Source organism: Passer domesticus, chromosome 14 (genome assembly GCF_036417665.1).
Source record: "Passer domesticus isolate bPasDom1 chromosome 14, bPasDom1.hap1, whole genome shotgun sequence".
NCBI classification, from domain to species: domain Eukaryota; kingdom Metazoa; phylum Chordata; class Aves; order Passeriformes; family Passeridae; genus Passer; species Passer domesticus.
Genome location: NC_087487.1, coordinates 5,259,713 through 5,281,802, shown reverse-complemented (window position 1 = coordinate 5,281,802; position 22,090 = coordinate 5,259,713). Strand labels below are relative to the sequence as shown.

The 22,090-nt window shown below is 39.3% G+C and overlaps 1 protein-coding gene across 10 annotated transcripts in view; it reads right to left on the bottom strand.

The window, feature by feature from the left end:
* OTUD7A (OTU deubiquitinase 7A) overlaps positions 1-22,090 on the bottom strand; it is a 138,242-nt gene that overhangs the window by 62,559 nt on the left and 53,593 nt on the right. For 9 of the 10 annotated variants that reach the window (XM_064388534.1, XM_064388536.1, XM_064388537.1 and 6 more), the window contains 3 exons: positions 8,856-8,932; positions 3,866-3,983; positions 3,202-3,306 (listed from right to left, as the gene is read on the bottom strand). The gene's annotated coding sequence lies outside the window, so the exon portion shown is untranslated. Of the gene's footprint in view, positions 1-3,201; positions 3,307-3,865; positions 3,984-8,855; positions 8,933-10,047; positions 10,072-22,090 lie in introns of those variants that run through there. The other variant, XM_064388539.1, reaches the window with a different exon arrangement.

Below are 22,090 nucleotides of genomic sequence, written 5' to 3'. Positions count from 1 at the left end.
GAGAGCACTAACTGGAATGTTTATGTTTTCTACATCTCGATGTTTGCACTCAGTCACAGTATGTACCTCAGGCCATAACAATATTGTTGCTATTATGTAATATAACTGATAATAGACAGTTATTAAAATAACCAATCCAACTAGAAATTAAATCAGAAAATGACAGAGCATTGTCTGTAATTACAACACAGTTATACTTCCACCCACGTCAGGCAGAGCTGCCCAAGTACCCTAATACAGCAGTTAGTCTTTATAAATTGTATCTTAATGAGGATTCCTAGGACAAATTCAATATTGAAATTCATATTATAATCAAACGGTACATCATCTTAAATCAGCCTAAAATGAACAGTAACTGCCAAATGATGAATTCAAGAGTAAACTGCCTGTAGTGGCAGGTAATGTGTCCCAGTTACTTGCAAAACCAAATGCCACTGCTCTATAATAAGCCAACTTCTGTAAAAATACTACCACAGCAACCACCAAGATGGAACTTAAATAAACTGGAATAACATTTGTGTCTTATCACTCTGACTACAAGTTATAGTAACTGCATCAGAAAATTAAAAGTGATAACCACCTCCTCACTACAGAAAACTTCTGGGACATGGCCTACATCCCAAAGAAGGCAGTTTGCTAACAACTCGTAGGCAGGAGTTGCTTGTGCTTTGGGTGATGCTGTCCCCAGCCCTGCTGGAAAAAGCAGCTGCCTGATACAGATGTGTAAAACAAAGTAGAACCTGGAAATTCCTTTGCAAAGGAGAAGCACCCAGGAGGCTGTAGAGGAAGGGTGAGATACTTGGGTTTATTTACAAGCCAGAACAGCACCTTGTTCTAGTAGACACTGAGCTCAGTAGGACCTGAAGGGCTCCCACAGCTCAAGGCAGCAACAAACAGCACCTGTGACATGAAGATTTAGCCATCTAAACCAGGGCATCAGGGGACACACAGAGAAATAAGTTCTGTGAAGTTGGTAAAAGAAATATCCAAGGAGGATCTATTTTTACAAAAACAATTAGTAGCTTAAAAGAGACTTATACCGTTAAAAAGAACTTATGCAAGGTGGATAATAGATAATTAAATTTCCTCAAGTCTGCAGGTTCCTTGGTCTACACTAGTTTTCCCCCTCTTCTGGACCTTAAAACTCAAAATCTAACAGAAGTATACAGTAGAATTAGACAATTCAGATGCACAAATGAGATACATTGGATAAATCTGGTTTAGATTAGATACATAAGAGTTAATAGTATAGAGAGGGCTAACCAGTATTACCTGAAATCAAGGTTGGAGAAGGTAAACCACATTAGCCATGCAATGTTACAACTTCTGAGGACCAAGTTGAGAATCTTTTTTTCAGTTAAATTAGGCACAAAACGAGGCAAGATTCGAGTCTGACTTGTCTTATGCAGGCACTGCTTATCTCTATTTGACTACTATCCCTAGCAAGAGAATGGAATTGGCTGGAGCCACTGCCCCAAATAAAATAATCACTTTTTTAAAAGATTAAAGAAGCCATTAACATGGATTGACTTTGTCCAGCAGAACAGAGCAATGCAATCTGCTCAGTGCTGGTGATCTGGCAAGGACAAATCAAAGTAGTGTGACACCCAAGCAGAAAGACAGGGACTCACAGATGCTGAGTGCAGTGTCCAAACTCACAAGGACTTCTGAAGTGACAATGGCTCCAAAGGAAAAATTCTATATTCAACACACGGATACTGCTGCTTCTCCATGATCAAAATGGATACTTACACAATTCTCAGCAAGAATCCCAAAGGTTTTACTAATACCATACTTAATCCTCAAAAGCTTAAATAAAATCCAGTATGCACAGGGGAGGGTGGAGCTTAGAAAAAAATTGTGCATCAGCTATAGAGAGAACTGATGAGCTCAGCAATAGTTCAAGAGCCTTAAGACAGTTTGGAACATCAAGTCCCACTTCTGAAAGGAAGAGACAAAGAATCTGTGTTCAAGCAGAGACAGACATGGAAACTGTGTTCAAGCAGAGACCTCTGGCAGTCAGAGACAAAAAAATAACAACCAAAAAAACCCCCCAAAAACCAAACCAAAAAACAAACCCACAAAAAACCAACCCAAAATCAAAACAAAAACAACAAAAAAAATACCCCCAAAACAACACAGGAACTGGAGAAATTAACGCTTGAAAGTAGGAAAGAAAGATTTGTGAACTCTAACTTTGCTTTTTTGCTTATCCACACACAATCCAGTCTGTTTACACACATTTGGTATGGAGGTTTTCTTGAAAGTAAACGTTTTTCAGAAAATATTGCATTTGTTTTTGTTTAAATGGATCCTGAATCAACTCAAAACTGTCACATTTGTAGACACACAAGTGCTTAGGCCTGTTTGAGTGCAGTATGTGGGAACCCTCTGCCCAGAAGCTTGACCTGACACATCCATACAAGGTATTGAGATGATGTGAAAACTGAGATAATACAGAAGTGGAAGGCTGGGAAAACCTGGAGAATTGAAGGCAATAAAGAAGGCAAGACATGAGACAGAATTATCACCATGAGGAGAAGGGAGAAGGGCAACGCTTCTATAACAAACTATGTTTCATTACTCCCTATTGCTGTTGAGCAAGTTGTTTGCAGTGAATTTCAAACCTAAGGTTAAGCTTCAAAATTAGAAATAAATCCATTACATGAAGATACCAGGCAGATAGAATGTCCATCCTGCAGTGCTATGGACTAGGACTGCACTCCTGGGACTCCTTCACAATCACAGTGAACAATGACTGAAACTTCATCTATAGTCATGCAGAATTAATCTCTTTCAGGTATTTTAGGGGGTATTTAACAACTCAAAATTAAAAATAAAGTTCACATTTACATAATATTAGGATAATATTCAAGACAGATGCTGTGGTTCCAAATAAAAGCCACAGACCACAGCTTCTCATACTTTTCATGCATACATGGTAGAGAGTAATTATTTTCAGCTCCATTCAATTTGCTGCTTTAGTTTGCTGAAGGTCCCCCAAGCACTTTTGTGGACCTCATGGGGCAGGGGAGACAAAAGCAGTAGGGAAGAACCTCTTAATCCAGCACTGCTGCCAAGGATGTGTTATGTGTAACATACTTCCAGGGAGGAGAGAATTCTGTGTGAACAGTTTGGTTTAAGCAATGTAGCACCACTGAGAAGCTCTTACAGCAAAAGCAGGGACAAAATCTGACTCACCATGATAGGTTCTGCTTGCAAAAGTCTCTCTTCTCTCCTGCATGCCCTAACTCATTTTGGTGAAGCAAACGAGGCAGTATCCACACCAGCAAACCCACCTTCTCCCTGGAGAAAGAACAGAGAAGCCAGCAAGGAAAAGGCAGTTCAGAGCACGAGTTTCAGCTACACAGCAGCTATTCAGCAAACATTGTTCTGCTCACTGCCCTGACCAAGGGGTCACTCTGGGCATCTTCTGTTCAAGCCTCACAATGGGCTACACCACATTATTACAGAATGAACTGCTAAGAAATACAGAAGCAAAGAAGTAAGCCCCAAACAGCTTCTGCAGTGACACATCAACTGCAGCATCAGTTCAACATGGCAATGATAGGGATGGTTTTAGGAACTTATGCAGTATGCAAGCTTTAGGAAGCACAGATAAAGGTTCATTTAATGAGTAGCAATGCATCATCCATCAGCTCTGTGTAGCCACAGGCAATAGGCATGCTGGTAGCCTGTTAATAATTTTAGTTGGTTTCTTTGGTTGGCTACATTTAATTGTTTTCAACAAGAAAACAAATTAAATGTTTTGTTTTCTTCACCACATCCTTATGCTTAGCTTTCCAAACCAGCTACCTGGCAGATGCTGATTTGAGAGGTGGAGGGGATGTTTATAGCTACTCACAGGAATGAGGTAGGTAGGCCCCTTCTTCTGTTTCTAATATGTTTGCCTATTTGGGAAGGCAGGAGGCAACTGTCCAGCTGATTTACTTCTGATTTTGAATCTCTGCAGTATCATGTGCCTGTGAGGATGGAGAGAAAAGCAGAACAAGTTTTACTGTTTTATTCCAAAAGTTACTTCCAAAAGACACTACTGTTACTGTTCTGCATCCATTTGTCATACCCTCTACACACTCTGACCCTGGAATACTTTTCTGCAGCATTATGATGGAAAAAAAATAACTCTGTGCTATCTACATCAGATGTCAGCTTCTTAGGAATCCAGCCCCCTTCCTGTTTGGCTTAGATACACGAAGGAAACACACCTCAAAATCAGTTTAGAGGGCTGGTTTTCTACCAGTTTGACCAGTTCTGCCCATGGCAGAACTGAGTAAAATACTCCAGTAGATCCAGTATATTTAGTCCATTTCTACATATGAAAAATTTACCTGCAGATTGAAAACTACTAATTTTGTTCCAAAAGAAGTAATATGATTAAAAAAAAAAACCAGTAACCCCTAAACCAACAAGCACTGCATACTGATCTAAAAGAATCCTCAACATTAATTAACCATGAAGCATAGACCCTGGGTGGTTTAATGAGCTTTATCTCAAGTGTTTTGCATCCTGACTGGATATGTTGTAGTTTATATAGCTTTGATCTGCTTGACCTGCTAAGAGAGCAAAAATGACGTCACATACTCTTCTTTTACAGCCTGTTTAGCAATGCTGTGACCAAATAACATTTTTGCTTTGACACTGATTAAATATTCCTTCTCCTTTAGTCTATGCATCATTCATCAAAGCCTTAAAACATAATCTAAATATTTTGGGGTTTTCATTCTTATAATTTTTTAATACTAAAAATATGAATTGTGAATTCACACAATTCTTTCAAGTTATATCCCTCCTAGTTACACTTTCTCCTTTATTAAAAAGAAAATCCAATCCACTCCTTTCTATTTTCATTTTCCACTCTCTTAGCTGTGTTTTTTCCAAGTATATATTGTTGCACAAATTGATTTCAACATAACACATCTTTGCTGGACATTTTTAAAGCCCTTAGACACTACCTGCTCCACAAGCTAAGCTGAGCTCACCTGGTGAACTCATGTCAGCCACCTAGAGTATTAACTTCACTATTCTGTGGAACTGCACTGAAAAGGGAGAACAGCCCTGGTAACCCGACCAGAAAGAACTAAATAGTCTCCATAGTCATACACAGAGAATTTCCAAGCGGTGGTAGTGGTCACAAAACCAACATATTGAAGATTTAGAAAATGAAGATACAACTCCATGCTGTTAGGAACTTACATGTACATTTTAACAAATTTCTACTGAATTTCACATGCAAAATTTTACTGATGTTTTTTACTAAAGATAACACATCTTTAAGTCTCAGCATTATAGGAAACAATCCAATATGCCAAATTTAGACATTTTAAAGAGATTATCTAGATACTTTTTTCACTCTTTCCAAAGTCTTTATTTCAAACTTCTAGACTGAAACATTACCCAAACTTCACCTCAGCTTCACTGTAGTGTTTTTATTGTTATGTGCAGATTGTACAAGTACACACAATTATAAATGAAAAATGATGCTCAAGATCTGTGAGTTCATCTGATTCTTTTGCAACAGCAGCATTTCCTCCTCACACACATTACAGCCACACCCACAAATCATTGAGAGCAAGTGGTGCATCAGTAATGCTGCTGTGCTGTCCTGGTGCCCTCTCATCCTGCTCAGCTGCTGCACACTCACAACACTCAGTGAGAAACAGCACACATGGAAGGACTTCCCAGAGTGTCACTGGCCATCAAAGTGCCCCTTGGTCTCTCTGAAGGCCAATGAAAACAGCTGTTCCAACTGCAGAAGCTAAAAGATAGCCAGAACAAATATCTCTTTAGATAGCAAAAACCTGAAGGAAAAAAATTAATACATAAGGGGCTGCAGAGAAAAGTCCCTTGTGGTTCTCTGCCTCCTGTTAACACCATCCCTGGATGTTTGCATGCATCCACTGGGTAATAAAACAGAGGTTAGGAAAATGAGAAAAAGAAAATTGGTGTCATCCTAATTGGGTTTAATTCCTATGACAGCACAAATAATGGGCATGGAGATGCAAAACGTGTCTTTCAGTGAAGAGGCTAGAGCAAAAGCCACAGCTTCTTACAAGAATTTGACCTCAGTCAAATTCGATTCTACATTCAGCTATTTGATGATTCATCCATAATGAAAGGCAAACAAATGGCACTACAGTCAAACTGAAACAATCACAAGAAATTTTTTCTGGAAAGAACATGACACATTTACAGTAAGTTCCTATAAAGGTTATTAATACTTTCAAAATTCAACCTGGGTCTTGTTTATAGCATAACCAAAACGTGACAATATCTGATGACTCATGAAAGTTTTGGTGACAGAAGCAGTATCACCAAGAAATTGGGAAGCTCTCTGTACAGTCCCTTTAGCTCCCAGAGCATGTGTGACTTTGAGGCAGACGTCTGATTATGCGTCAGCATCTGTAGTAACAGGATGAAGTCACAGAAAACACAGCAAATGTTTGACTGGTCAAAAGCTAGAGACACCTTTTCACAAGGGAAAATTCTTTTTAATTAAGACCTTACACATAGTTCTTTATCACAAAAAAGCAAAGGCACTTTTCCAGGCCTATGCTAGAAAGATACCAAATCTCACTCTCAAGCTGATCAATTATCTACATTCATCTTCTGAAATAAGACAGGTACAATCTGAATTGAACCAACAATGATGTTATCCCCAGTCTCCACCTGTCTCATAGCACTTCCCCAGCAAAAGCAGTCTGCACTGACTCAAAGGTGATGCTAAATCCCAGAAGGCCTGAACAGGTGGATTCCTTCCTTCTCTGCACCACTGGCTTTGGGCCACCTGGTGACACCTGCTCTGCTGATTGCCTGAGCAGTCTGTAAACTGACTGAGAAATAAATACAACACCATAAAGCTTGGTTTTGCTTCCCCAATACTGTGAACACATACACTTTATTGAACATACTCCTCTTTTAAAAACACTATTAAATAAGTAGCTCTTTTATCCCCCTGCCCACTGAAAGCTCAGAATTCTCAATTAAATGAGAATGTATGTCCTTCATTCATTCATTCCTAGGTGGCAGAAGATGAATGACTTTTGGCATGTATATTCTTAATTTCTGATGATTTCTAGTTAACTTATCTGCCCTGAATTTCTGAGAAACAGCTATTGCTGTATCTTATACAATCCCAACAACAGTAACTGAAAGCCAACAGCAAAGCAAGTTACAGGCCTATAGACACTTCAGTGGTGGGCTAAGTAAGAAAACTATTTCTAGAGAGCTGCACAAACTTGAGCAAATCAGTGGCGTGCACTGCTGCCAACAGAGCTACCCCTTCTGAAAGAATACAAAAACAAACAATTGAAGTTACTCTGCACACTCTGCACTAACCACCCAGTTTGATGACTTCACAGGAAAACACAGCCATAGCTTCACCCTTCAAGACATTTTTACACCTCTTCATCAACTTTATGGGCACAGCTCCACCTTTACCAAAAATAAATGCAATTTCACTTTTTAAAAAATCATAATTTATTAACTGCATAGCCACCTCTGGATACAAAACCTGACAAGCCTCCAATCCAAAACTAGACCACACAGTACATATGGAGTCTTAAAGGCTCACAGCATAAAGTGCCATCTCCTATTGATTTTAGCTTCATCTTGTGAGACCCATCTTCCTTTAAATCCTATTTTGCCTAATAAAGCCATTTTCCAGTTGCCATTCTCCTGATAATGCTAAAAAAAAGACTGACTTAGAGGTTAGTGAGAGCTTCCTATAAAAACTGGGAACCTGCTTATGCTTTGTATAATCACAGAACCATTGTTTCTCCTCAATCAGCTTCCTGGAATTGAGGATTGAGGGAGAAGAAGGGGGGACGATGGCCTGGCTCCCCACCATGGTACAGCTGAGCCATGGGGAGGGCAGGGGGCTGCCCTCAAAAAGCCACACAGGTGGTCCATCTGTGCCCATCTAGGACTCTTCTGGCAGCTCCTCAGGGGTGAGACGTGGGCAGGAGGAAGAATGGTGCATCAAAGACACCAAAACATGCACAAATCTGTGCTTTCCTCAGTGATTGCTTCTACACCATGAAATGCCAGCAGAGCCAGCCTGACCTCTGTGCAAGAGAAGCCAACTAAGGGGAAAAAAAAATGACTAAGGGAAATTCTCCTATGATCTAATGAGGGGTGTCTGTGTGTGAGAATATATTTTGAACCACAGGCAATAACTCTATCAATTCAAAATAGGTACCTATAGCCCAGAAGTCAATGAAGGTTTTCCAAAAAACAATTATTCAAAATCTCTTTTTAAAGCAAAAGCAAAAAGAATTAAACCATCTTTCTTGTTTTTCAGAGATGCTCTAAGTGGAAAACATGATGATTATATGATGAGCTGTCACTCGGCTACAGCCCACTCAGTTCTATTACTGCTTGCTCCAGCTACTTGAACATTCAGTCATCTCAGTTACCTTTTATACTCATGGCACGCAGGAATTATCAAATGCCCTTTACAACACAGAGCAAGCCTTGCCCTCAGAGTCCAAGCTGATTGGATGTCTTTGTGCTTTGCTGGAATTTAGGACTGCATTGTGAAAGAGAGTAGGAACCCTGTCTCCGTATCATTTGAATTCCTGCACCACACACATTTTTCTCTGCCCTTCCTTTTGCTCTCTAGAAGGCTGAGGTTGCAGAGTATAGTGCAGCATTTGCATATCAAAAGCAGTATCACTTTACATAAAAACAGGCACTTTTCTGGTTTCAGTAACCAAGAGCTCAAGATTTCCTTCCTCTGAACCTGTAACTTCAAATTCAGATGTAACTCAGTTCATCAAGACTGGTTCAGATAAATATTTTTTAAAATTAATAATCTTCCCCACTACCAGTGTTACCTGATACTTTTTTTGCCAGAGACATTTTCTTTCCAGACCCTCTTCTTCTGGAGCAGTTAAAGACTTCACTGTCTTACCTGAAAGAACAAATGAGAAACATGCAAACAAGTTCAAAGATCATAAAGAAACAATTCTTATTTACCTCAAGTTGTATATAACTTGTTTGAATGCTACATGGTGCTACCTCACTTACGGGGGGGGTTTCAATATATTTTTCCAGCTGGTCTCAGGTGTGTCAGATTTTATTGTTAAGAGAAGCAGAATGACTCTGAGCTCTACCTTACACCATCTAACAGAAGAACACACACACAAAATACTATTCCAGGTTACTGCAGCCTCATGCTGAGATAGCAATCTTGCCCTAAGTTTCTACATGGAGGTGCCTTTTCTGAAGCAAAATGTCCAACCCTGGTGTTAACAGACAAGTTGTTAGTGCAGGATAGTGAGCACACCATAAACTCTGACTCAGGACCTTCATCAAGCTCCAAGACACTCAGCCTTGACACTTTATTATTGCACCAGTTTTTCTGAGCAGGAGGCAGAATTGATTCAAGCACAAGCCATGTTACCTGCCGAAATTAACGTGTCCTTAATTGTATCATCCACACCTTTATACCCTTGATCAGATCAACTGCTACCGACATAAAACCACCATCCAGTCCCCAGAAATCAGATGGGCAGATGAGTACAATACAAAGATACTCACAATTCTGTTCCTGCACCTTAACAGGGATGTGCAGCCTAGTGCCTGGCAGGTCACAGACAGGTGAGACTAAAGATACAAGCTGTGGTGTCCTCATGAGGGACAATAATTGGCAATCTCTGTGTTGGTCCCCTGCCCTTTTTACTGATGGTCACATGCAACACACAGGTGAGTGCACAAAGGCTCCAAAACAGGTAAGAAAAAGATGCAATCACGTCCCCTCTCCCCCCAACATGACTGTGAAATGTGACATCAATTTTAATGACTTCCTTGCCTAGAAACGCACCTGGCCACCCACGCATGTAGACAGAGTGATGAGGTGGGAATGGAGAATGAATGACTCAGAGAAATCCCAGCTGTTTACCACCAGTGTCTCACTACTCCCAACACCAACAGCAGTGGGTGGTGCTCGAGCTGTCCTTGACCCTGCCAAACCCCTCTTCCACTACTTCCCACCATTAGAAATGTTGATGCATTTCTAGGTCTTACCATGAATGCATTACCAATTTCATGAGGAAGATCTACCTGCTTCAGATGGTTTAAAAGAAAAATAGGCAATTGTCAAGCTCAGGAGAACCATGCTATAGTGTGACTGCACTGATTTCACATTCCTTTGACCTGTTTATCATTCACTACTCACCTAAAACCCTTGTTAATCCTCAGAGATATCTGATCTGTTTCCCTATATGTCTTCAATTAGAATCAGATCATTTAGAGAAACTGCACTGGATCAAAAACAAGATCAGTATTTACCATCGGTCTCAGCAAACGTCCTTCAATTTTCCATCTATTTTTTTACTTACAGCACACAGCATAATACAAGCTTATTAAACACAACACAAGTGTTTATGAGTACCTTGTTTTTTATAAGTACCTTGTTTTAAGATAGGAATCTTAATCCCCTTTCATTAAAAAAAAAGTTTCCAAATTCTCACACACATTTCTGTACTAATGCTCTGTGCCTCACATGAAGTCAGTCCTGTCAGGACCATGTTTGAAGAGAGAAGAATCAGAATAGGGGATGCATAAAGACACTATTGCCATCACTCCTGAACCCTCACAAGACTACCACTCACCTGAAGTGCCCTGTCCTTTTATTGTCCTTTGAGCAATAAAAGGGAGAACCTCCTACACGTGCAAGTTTGCCTTGGCTGCTGAAGTCACACATCTTACAGTGAATAGTTCTCTTACATGGTTGTCAAAACAGAGGCTTGGTAATTATTTGGAGGAAATTGTACTCATCTTTCTACAAGGACTCACTTTTGTGGGTTCTGGATCTGTGCTGACTCTTCCAAGACCCTGAAAAGCTGACATGCTGCACGTGAGGTGTTCAGGAACCCAGGTTCCCCAGGCTGGCTGCACCTGTCTGGTTAGAGACAAGTGTGAGAAGAGCAGCCTCATTTCAGTACATCAGTCCTGCTCTCTGGTAGTCTACACCAAACACTGATGAAAGAAAACTGCATAAACCAGCAAGAGACAAAACGCACACAGAACATAAATAAGTACAGACACCTGGCAAAGACCAATGTGATCCAAGGCAGGTTGGAAAACTGGCAAGAACAATCCCATTCAAACCAAGGCTGACTGGATGCATGTGTTAGGAGTGAGCATTTTTCACAGCTCTATTTCTCAAGAAGCATAGAGAAAAAAATTAAAATTCTCAATTACAACAACATATACAAAACTCCTAAAAAATATTCTAATTCAGCTGTCAAAATTGTCTTTTATGTCCAGCACTATCTTCAATGCAGTCCTGCCTTTCTGCTTGCCTGATGTATTCAGAGGTTGTTGCTGGAGTCCCTTCCTCTTGTCTGTCCTATTTAACTAATGCAATTCAAGAGAATAAAATAAACTATTTCTGCAATAGCAGGAAGGCACATAGTGAACTGTGGAATACCAAATCTACCAATTCACTTTATTCAGTGGATACAAATTTTACCCATAATACTTCTCTGTAACTGACTGACACTAAAACAGAACAAATAATTCAGTAATCACACCTGCACCCAGAACAGTCTGTCTTGTTCAGAACTGAGGTCATCCAGAGAGGGGAATTTGCAGTGCAGCTGCTGTACTTTACATAAACACAGAGCTTCCATGGAAATTTGAATGCTTGCTTCTCACCCTTCCTCCCTTTTTTTTTTTTAATATAATTTTCCTGTATCCTTTGGAAAACTGTAAATTTTATGGGCAGATGTGGGTTTTTTTCTCATATGAGAGGGAAATACATCACAAAATTGTTTTCTCCTGTAAACAACAGAATTGTCTAATGATTTTAGTATGATATTAACAGAAAGTCCTCACATAATTTTATATCATAATAAACAAAATTTTAAACTGCTTAACTCTATTTTTTCAAAAGTAGGCAAGACAAAGCTTTAAAGGAGAAATGCCCAAGATTTTAGATTAAATGTTTCAAGCTGATGTTTTATGTTTATATGGTTATAGAGTTTCATTGGCAAATGACCCAGGATGCACTCACTTCTCCACAATGCTGTTTTGCTCCAAAAATTACCTCCTCCTACTCCACATTTTTTATTATGCTAAATAAAATAGTTACTGTTATTTCTCACGTGCTAAATGAGTATTATTTTCACAACACCCTTAATGATTCCCTTTTATTAAGGGCATTCCCCAGTACACATCTTCTCAGTCCCTGTGAAAACCCCATTCTAAACATTTCTCAAAACACGCTGGTATAAAATATGAAATTCAGATGGGATGTACAGGATAACTAATTTTACACTGATAGCTGCCATTTAACAAAGACAGTAGAGTTCTGCAACACAACTACATGTTTACTAAACCCCAAGATAAGTTCATTACAATATCTCTGTGTCTGTGTATCGTTAACCTGCATCAAAACACATTTAAGCTCTCATTTTGCAAACAGCTCAGTAAGGGTGCAGAGCCTTATTTACCCATGTTCCTGAAACAAGTTGCAAAGGCAGCTGTTTCAATTTTGGCCAGTCTAGGTGTTCTAATTGAGCCCAGGTCCCCCACTGGGAACCCTGCTTCAATAAGCATTCTTAGTAGGACCCATTCAAATTTCCATATATATTGGCAGAATAAGCAGGAAGTTCAACAACAAAAAAGGAAGTATATTTGCATATTTCGATGCATTAAAATAATGCAGGACTTCCATTCTTCTCTATTCAAGTTCCTGTGTATGTGTAAAAGACGAAGAAGCAAAATTTTCCATTTCAGCCAGAGACTCTGTTAGAAATGGCATCAAAGGATGAAAATGTGTCTCTGCCAGTCCAGCTGAATGTCAACTGTTATGAAAGGTACTTACTAAAATGAGTGGCACACTCACCACTCCTTCAATAACAATGAATCCTCTCTGAAGCTAAAAAAATTACAACATGGTTGTTTTGCACTTTTACTAAGAGTTCTTGCATTACCTCAGCGTTTGCATCAAAGCTGGTAGTGCAAAGAGGAAAGCAAAGCCCATTTTATGAACTGATGTAATCAAGCCCAGCATCTCTCTGGGGTTTTTTTGTTCCTATGGTGGCAATGACATCAGCCTACTCTGCCTATTCAGTAGTGGAGAGCAATGACAGTTCTTCACCTCTGCTCACACATTTCTCTATTCTTTTCCTCCTGCTTGTACATCCTGACACATTAAGAGTGTGTGCATTTCAATGGGACACAAAACAACCCTTGCCTCAAACCCCTCTCCTCACTCTTTTCCTCAATGTTACCAGCTGTCGAGGACTACACCAAAACTTGTCTTGAGAAAGTGGAAAGAGAGGAAAGAGAAGAATCTCAGGCACACCTAAGCACTGTAAAGGGGCCATGAATTTGCAGTGGGGATCCCACGCTGTTCAAGTAACAGCCTTGTGTTGAGGGCAGCAGACAGTGCCTCACACAGAGCTGACCTGCAGAGGTTCTGGAGCTGTCTGGCCCATGGCGAGGCAGATGTTGAACCGGCACCCACAGACACCAGGCTGCAGCTCCAGAGCATCCTTCACACGGCCCCAGGTGTGCCTCTCAAGGCTCCTGCAAACCCAGGACAGTAACTCCGCTTTTCCAAATCAGGTTCTACACCTGTAAAATGAGACTAATGATACTGATCTTAAAAAGAACTTAACATCAACTGAAGAGAAGTCGATTTACTTGCCGTTGACATAATCCAGCCCTGGAATTCCCCATCTAATTAATTCTCTCATCTGAGACACAGCATCTAGGCCAGAATACATTAAAGAAAATATATTTACACATGGAAAGTACTGTAAAGCTTAGTGACAAATGTGATCTGTTACTAAAGCCTACCAGCAAGCACACTGAACATTTTGTAAATTTTCCTAATAAGAATTTTCTTGGATCTGCTCTGCTTTATAGCACACAAACACATATCTGCACAAGTAGATTGTATCAGAACTCATTGAAAAAGATGAAAAAATATCCACCATAAAACCAACCAACCCCCCAAGTCTCACTTCTTCTACCTTTTAAAAGACTAGGAAAACTAATAGCGAAAAAAAATTATTTTTTTTTTACTTTTTCACCAAATTAGATCTTTTGCAAGGTTTAAGGAAGACAACATGATGGAGCACCTAATGCAAACAGCAAGAAATGTAACCTTGCCACAGACTGAAAAAATTAAATGTCATGTTTAGAGAGTTGTGGACGTAAGATTATCATAGATTTCTTATGTTATTGCCCTTCATATATTCTTCAGCTGAAGTCAGAGAAATTATTTCCATATTTTCCATTACAAATGTAGACAATAAGAAAAACATGAGTCTTTGTAGATGAACTGCCTACTTCAATCCCTAGAACCGATTTTTATTTCCCTACTGTCCTACCCATTAATAAAAAGGAGCACAATACCCCCACATCTGCTATAATTTATGAGCAGCTTGTCAAGTAACATGCAAAGAAATAATCAAATATTTTAATAAGTAGAAGTCAAATGCATTACAATGAAGGCATCATAAATATAAAAAATAAAAGTGACTTTTTATGGACAGAAAGAAAATGCTATGTACACATTCAAATGTATAGAGATATTTATATAGCAACAAACAGGTAGATTACATCCATACTGCATCTAGGTTATCTACATGCCTGCGTATTGCTGATATATTTATACAGATAGAAATAGACTTACTCTTGTCTCTAGACAATTATAGATCTCTTCACTAACATCACTACCACCAATTTTTTCCCCATTTGGGAGAAGCTGCCAGTTTAAAACACAGAACTTGATACACATTTATCCTATGGTAAGCCATGCAGTTAGAGCCTAAAGGATTTATTTAATATTCTTTTTACTAGCAGCTGACAGACATCTGACAACACAGAAATGTAACATTTCATTCAATTTCTCCACAGGCTGATTTCACAGAGTCCTATATGTTTTAGCAGAAGACATTCCACATTCTTAGAGTGGGGGGGTGGGAAATTTGTTTACAACAAATGGCCCTTGCTTTAATAATTTCCATCAAAAATTAAGAGGCATTAATTTAAAAAAATATCCTAAGCAGTACTTCACTCTTGGTTCATTGGCTTGCTTGTCTTTTTTTTCTTCTTTTATTTTAAATTATTTTGTGTGTTAAGGCACCATGTGTGGCAGAAACCAGTATGAAATTTTCTAGAGGACATTCCATATTATCCCCCTAAATTTATCATCTCTCTGTTCTTCCCCCTCTAGCAGAAAGAAGGCAAATTACAACAGAAGACAAATAGCTCTTTCTATGCATGGAGCAGTATATAACAAAATGCAACGAGAAAAAATTACAATAATCCCTAAAATGATTGTAAGGTCATTATGTTCCATTTTACTTCCCAAACCTTCCAGAAGGATTGATTTCGTGCCTTTATTTAACCTGCAATATCTTGAGAAACTCTTCAGAGGGATTTTCCCAGCCAGGACACAGACGCTGTGCCAGAGGTGGAAATGACAAAAGGCAGAGCCTGTAACAGCCACAGCTCCCCCCACTGCTGGCAGTGGGGCAGGTGAACCTGTCACACGTCCCCTTGGCACTGGAGAAAGGTAACACTGCCAGGTGTCTTGAACTCCATCCCACTCAGCTTTGTTCCTTTGCCAGTTGCATCCAAAATGTGTGTAATTACTATCAGGGGAACCAGCCATTTACAGAAGCACTTTGGGAGCACCTGAGACTATACACATGAAGTCTGTCAAAAAACTGAAGGCAACATTTCAAAATGCACTCACTTGCTATAGTGTTAGACCAAGTAAAGAGCTCTGAAGTGCAGCACAAAGGTCAAAGTAGAGAACAAAATCCTCAGTAGAACTACAGATCAAAGTGATTCAAATACAGTGACAAGATGTAAGTAATGTAATTTAAGGAAGCTTAGCATTTAAACATAACAGCATGGCCCATAGCAGAAATCCATCAGAAACTAAACTAAGTATGATGGCTATTATTGCCTCTAAAGGTAAGTATTTAAGCTGTTTTTGCACTTGTTTGTTAGACTGTATTTTGTCTGAAATGCATATTGTGAGCAAGACAGTTGGAGAATGATGAATTATGGGTTTAGAAAGAACAGATAGTGCAATACAGAACCACTATTGCCTCATAATATAGATATTACTGTAGTCTATTAAAAAAAAAAGTATCTTTACCCTGACTACAAGTGACTGAATACTACTCAAGGATAAAACATTTCCAAGGTTGACCTGGCAAATTGTCCTCAACACTACCTTTCATTGAAAGGAAAAGAATCTTTTTGTTAGTTAAAAGACCAGAACTTTATGTTGTCAGCTGGCTAAGGAAGAATCACATGTACAGCAAATTAAATGTAATTTGTAAACCTCAGCAAAATATGCCATTTTTCCAGAAAAAAATCAAGATATTCCATAGTGATACTAGCAGAGCTTCTTTACATATGAATGAAACAGAAATGCATCCAGTGTGCACAGGCCAAGGTTCAATAGAAAGATTGACATCCTGCAGAAGTAAAAACCTGTTCAAGTCATGAACAGAACTGTGCCTGCCTGAATCTCCAACTGAGCAACTGTGTCACTGACTGGAAGGACACTGGGCAGCACAGGAGAAAACCAGCCCCGATTTCAGCAGTGAGAAAATCCAATGGGGGATACAGCTGGAAGGGAATTGAGCAATATGTCATGCAACTGACCATAAACAGAGTTTCAAGTACTACAGAGTTCCAGCATTATTATACTAAATCTCAAAAGGAGAGGGCATTGCCATTTTTAAAAAATTTCCATGTAACAAAACTGTAGCAGTGCCTGGCAAAATGAGCCGTGATCTTCAACAAGGTACATCTGTGACGTAAGTTAATTGGAATATTTCCTGCTGAGACACAAACTGAAACAGAAAAACCCACCAGAACAGGAGAGTGAGATGCCTAATACAGAGAATGAGAAAACAAAATCTCTTTGTCATCTTTCACTCTTTTTTCAGACACTCATCTACCAAAGATGTCAAACAGATAATATGCCAAGGCAGCAACACAGCAGGAAAGGGATACTGCATCCTAACCTCCTGCTCTGTAACTCTGCCTCACATGTGGGGCATCCTAAGGATTGAATTACATTCAAACTTTGAATGGAACAGAAAAGCTTTTAATACACTATGTAAAACAATAAACTAATTAACACTCGAGCAGACGTGAGGACACACTGTAGATTATCATTGCAATAACACCTACAAAAGTCATAAATAGCTTCAGCAAAGAGCCAGCTGCACTTTGCACAGGGTAGCCACATTTTCCTGATGCTCAGGGCAGACCAACTATTTCAGAACAAAAAACATAGAACAGGAATCCCAAATTGACCTCATGATGCACTGTGCTTCTCAAGAATCTGAGGAAGTTTTTCCAGACAAAAAAGGTTTCTAGATTAACATGCACATTTTTCCATCTCTAAACCATTTCCAGCTCTGCAATTACCCGTGTAACAGGGTAAAGACTGGCTTGGTCCATCTGCTGCCTACTGCAGTGTGGTCCCTTCCCCACCCCCATTATCACTACTTAGGTTCTCCAGAAGCTGATGCACTGGAAATTGAATATGGGAAGAAAGCTTTAATTACGTCTTACATTGCCATTTATGAGTTTCTGTCAGAAAACAAAGTGACTATTTAGGTCAGACAGGATGCCAAGTTCTCTGTCTTAGGCAAGCTGGATTTCTCTGCCATGTGCAAATCTCTCCCCCTGCACACTCAGGGTACAGCTGAGCTGAACACACATCTAGGATTTCTCTGCATCTCTAGAGGAGCTGTGACTCCAACTGAATGTCCCATGGCTTGATTAGTCACTACAGGAATTCCCAGGCAATCCTCCAGAGGCCTCCCAAAGCACCCAGACAAGAACCAGCCTCACACAAGTTCCAGACACAGAATCCCACAGAGAACAAAGCACTGGAGCAGGACAGAACGCCCTTCTTTGTTACAGGCTGAACTTCCTAAGAACTGGTCATTCTGACACTGGCTTCAGGAGGGAAGAATTATCATTCCAGGGATATCAAAATCTTCAGAACACAGACGAAACAATTCACTATATTAAAATGCTAATTTATTGGTTTTAATGTCCCTAAAATTTAGAAGCTTTTGTGTGTGCTTACCAAGAGAAGAAAATAAAACCACTTTTTCTCTCTACCTTCACCCTCAAAAATAAATAACGCAAGGCTGTCAATATTCTCCAGACCCTTTGGAAATTCTCACTCTAGCTAAATGTTATTTTATTGCTGAAGCAGATATTGATCAATATTCCAAGACAGAGTGAGCTACTATTCAGATGATCCCTATCTCCCTTATAAAAACATGTCCCAAGCACAGGAAGACAATTCTTGTGGGAGAAGGGAAAAAACCCTACCATCTTTCATAAGGGATTTGTTGTCTAGATCAGCTTAAGGGTGTACATCTCTGTATCACAGACTTTTATGAATACTGTCAATGCCACAGTAAAAACAAAATTCTGCTTCTATAAATGCATGTTCCATCTGAGACATCAAGAAGAAATAATAATTTCAATTTTATGACCCGCTTATAGGGACAAAACAAACATTATAAATAGTATTAGCCAAAGACACTGAACCACTGACTCCCCGTGTAGTGACCTGAACAGAGGGATGTTATCTAAAGAAGAAACATTAAAGAGATGCCTTGGGAAAAACAGAACTAAACTGCAACCAGTTCTTCCCTAAAATATTTAATGTCTCTAGAGGAGCAAGCAAATAACTTTTAAACTATAACCTGAAACAAGATTTTTGCTGAATTTGTGTAAATTCTTATAGACTTCCACCAGAGGAGCTGTATAAGCAGAGCTTTTACAACCACCCTGGTACATGCACCCTCATGGTTTTACCTACATTTCCTGTCTCAGTTTCATTTCCTAACAAAGGTTTGAAAATGATCTCCAAACAAAATAGCAAAGAACTGTCTGGGAGCTCAGTGAAGACGTTTGTCCCTGAATGAATGAAGAAAGCAAAGAGCAATAACACGGAAACTTGTTCTTGCAGAGGGCCAGGATTTAGTCCATTGGCAATCCTGTCCCCCACGGACATTCATATTCCAAATGCACAGACAATTGGAGCCAAATGGAACAGCTTGCAGAATCAAAATCTACCTGAGCAATGCTTCCCTTGACCTTGCAGGCACTTGTCAGACTCAGCTGAGGGCTGTAAGCACTCCCATCCAAAAATGCTGCAGTGCTACCTGACTTGGACAGGTCACGTAGAGCAGGTTACTGAAAATTGCAGATAATGTGCAATTCAGCTGGCTGATTGTAAGCACATAAGGTTTCCCATGGAAGAGCCCTGCTGGCGTGAGGTTTTCAGCAATGATCGCTGCTGAACCCTTGAACTAGTTCAGAAAACCAGATAATTAGCATAATGTAGTTACTCTCTGTCTCTAGAGATTATATATATAAAGCAATACATTCTTTACAATTTACATTATTTTCTCAATATTCCAGTCTAGATTTCTTAAATTCAGTTTAAAACAACATTTAGTTATTGCAACATATTTTAGAACTAATACAAAATCATACTAAGAAAAGGTCCAAAGATTTTTAGGAAGTCTTTAAGTCAAGGAGCACTTGATGCTGTTCCATGGATCAGAAAATCACCAATATCTGCTGTATGCTGCTCACAGTTAACTGGAATTTTCCCCTATTATTCTACCCATGCAGTGTGCCAGTGGACAGATGGCAGCAAGGTACAAAATACGTAATGGACACAGATCAGCTGCATGATAGGGAACTTGTACATTCCTCCAGTGTTTCCAGGTTTATGTCAAGAATAAGCTCTTAGAAAAAGCAAGTATATTTACAAGCATGTATAAATAAAAGAAGCATGTATTAGCATATTCCCATATATTTTCATAAATTAATTTTTTTCATACACAAAAAGGGAAGAAATTTTTCTCCTCCTTGGTTTTCTTCAATTGCAGTCATAATTGGCCACATTGGAAAAGGAAGGTGAAACGTGCAAGTGGAGAAACATTCATACAATGGTGTGCAAAAATGAAGAAAAGAAAAGGGGTCAACAATCACAGAGCTGCACACTGTCCTGCAAGAGGCTTGCAGTGGTCACAGGCTTTTATGCCCGTGGGCTGCCTTGAAGGGCAGTAGCTTGTGACTTACAACATGAACAAACTCATGCCATAAGACACTTCCTCTGAAAAGAACATCCACACATTTCCTTACTCATCCAATTAGGCACATGGGATGACGTGTACACTGAGAAAGCTTTTATCTTCATTTTTCCATTAAGTACAATGATCACAGGAATACTAAGTTTCTACAAAACAGCAAAACTGTTCTTTCAGTTGTCAAGATCTTTAAGTCAAAAAATCATAAGCAGGGAACTGCAGTCAACCCACTCTGAAAACTTGGTCAAGCATTACTTTTTTAACCTGAACTGGCAATGAATTGTTACTTTGAAATTTCACCAATCATCAACCAGAAAAATTAAAGTTACAGGTGGACTCATATCAAAAGTACACTGAAATATTTATTGTTTAGATGCACAACACCCTGGACTATATGGACCCCCCATACAGTAAATAGTTAATTTTTACTTTTGCAAAGTTTGTCTTTTAAGAAGAGATTGTAGAAATTTCAGCTCTCATCTCACATATAAGCAGATGAGTGCTCCTACAGTACTGGAAACCCGCTTTCAGAAAAATGAATGAGATGAGATTTACCCTTAGGCTGTAAAAAGACACTTTTACAGCTCAATAAAGTCCCTTACTGAGCTGCAAGCAGCCAGCAGGTTGCTATGTGACAGTACAGGACTTCTGGGCAGTCAGGACAGGGACCCTGGTAGTCACACCTGACAGTCACTGCCACTCTTTTCCATTCCCAAGTGTTCACTGGCAGTTTACACACTGACAGCTGAGGACACCATTAAATGGAGTTCCACATTCACCTCGCCTGCTCTAGCCTGTGGACTGTCAGGCATGGCAATTGGTTTTTAGCTTAAGACATTTTCTTTGTCTGGAAGTTGTTAGAGCATCTCATAAGACAAATTTCCTTTTCATTCATAAAGGGCTGACTAGAAAATATCCCAGTTATAAATACAGAGCTCTCTCAGCTGCAGAATGCTGCCCCTCACACTTGCGTGGGTGGGCTGTGAGCCTGCACAGATCTCTGACCTCACAGAAACCTTTATTTAAAAACCTCAATGAGATTGTGAAGGGCCTTCCTGCTTAAACCAGTACTAGGCAGAACTTTCAAAGAGTATCTGCAAAACAGAAAAAACTCACACCTACTGATATGGAAGAGGAACTGATGAACAAAGCTAGGTAATCTCTAAAAAGCATTGTTTTATTTTGAAAAATCTTCTGGGGTCACTCTTTTCAGATATGTTGGAAATGCTCAAGTTATAACCTTGAAATTGAGACCTAATAAATGACTTTATTACAAGGTTGCATTGTAATAAGTAAGGATAAGACACTGATTTAGATACATTTTCTTTTATTGCTTCCTAACTTCTTAGTCATTGGATTTGCCAGCATAGTCTTCTGCTAAGATAGCTCCTGCAGTATGGATTTTTGTATTCTTTGCTTATTGTACAAATAATAAATTGCAGGCTTTCAGAACAGCTTTTACAGTGCTGTGTGGACACCAAGCAATGCAGTTTTCAGTCAAATTGCTGAAAATATAAGGTGCATTTTCATTATAAGTACGTTCAGAAAATATGCAATTTCTTTGTGTTATTGCATAAACAAAACCCAACAAAACTGCATGAAAAATCTGTACCTCAAGAAGGATTCTACCAAGCCCCTAGAAATTTTGTGTTATGTAGAATTATATACATATATATAGGAACTATGGATAGAAGCAGGTAACCAAACACTGGGGTACAATTAGTGGGTTTTAAGTCCAAATGAAAGCAGTGAAATGGATCCTAATCTGGTTTACTCTCTCTGAAGTCAAAATGGCAACAAAAACCCCTGCTATGTTCTGTTTGTTGGCAGAGCTGTACCTCAGCAGACACACATCTTCCCATGTCACAAAATGAGCCTACATAGTTTGTCTAACATCTACTGCAAAGAGGAATAGAAATGCTGATTCCTTTTACAAAACTCTTATTTCC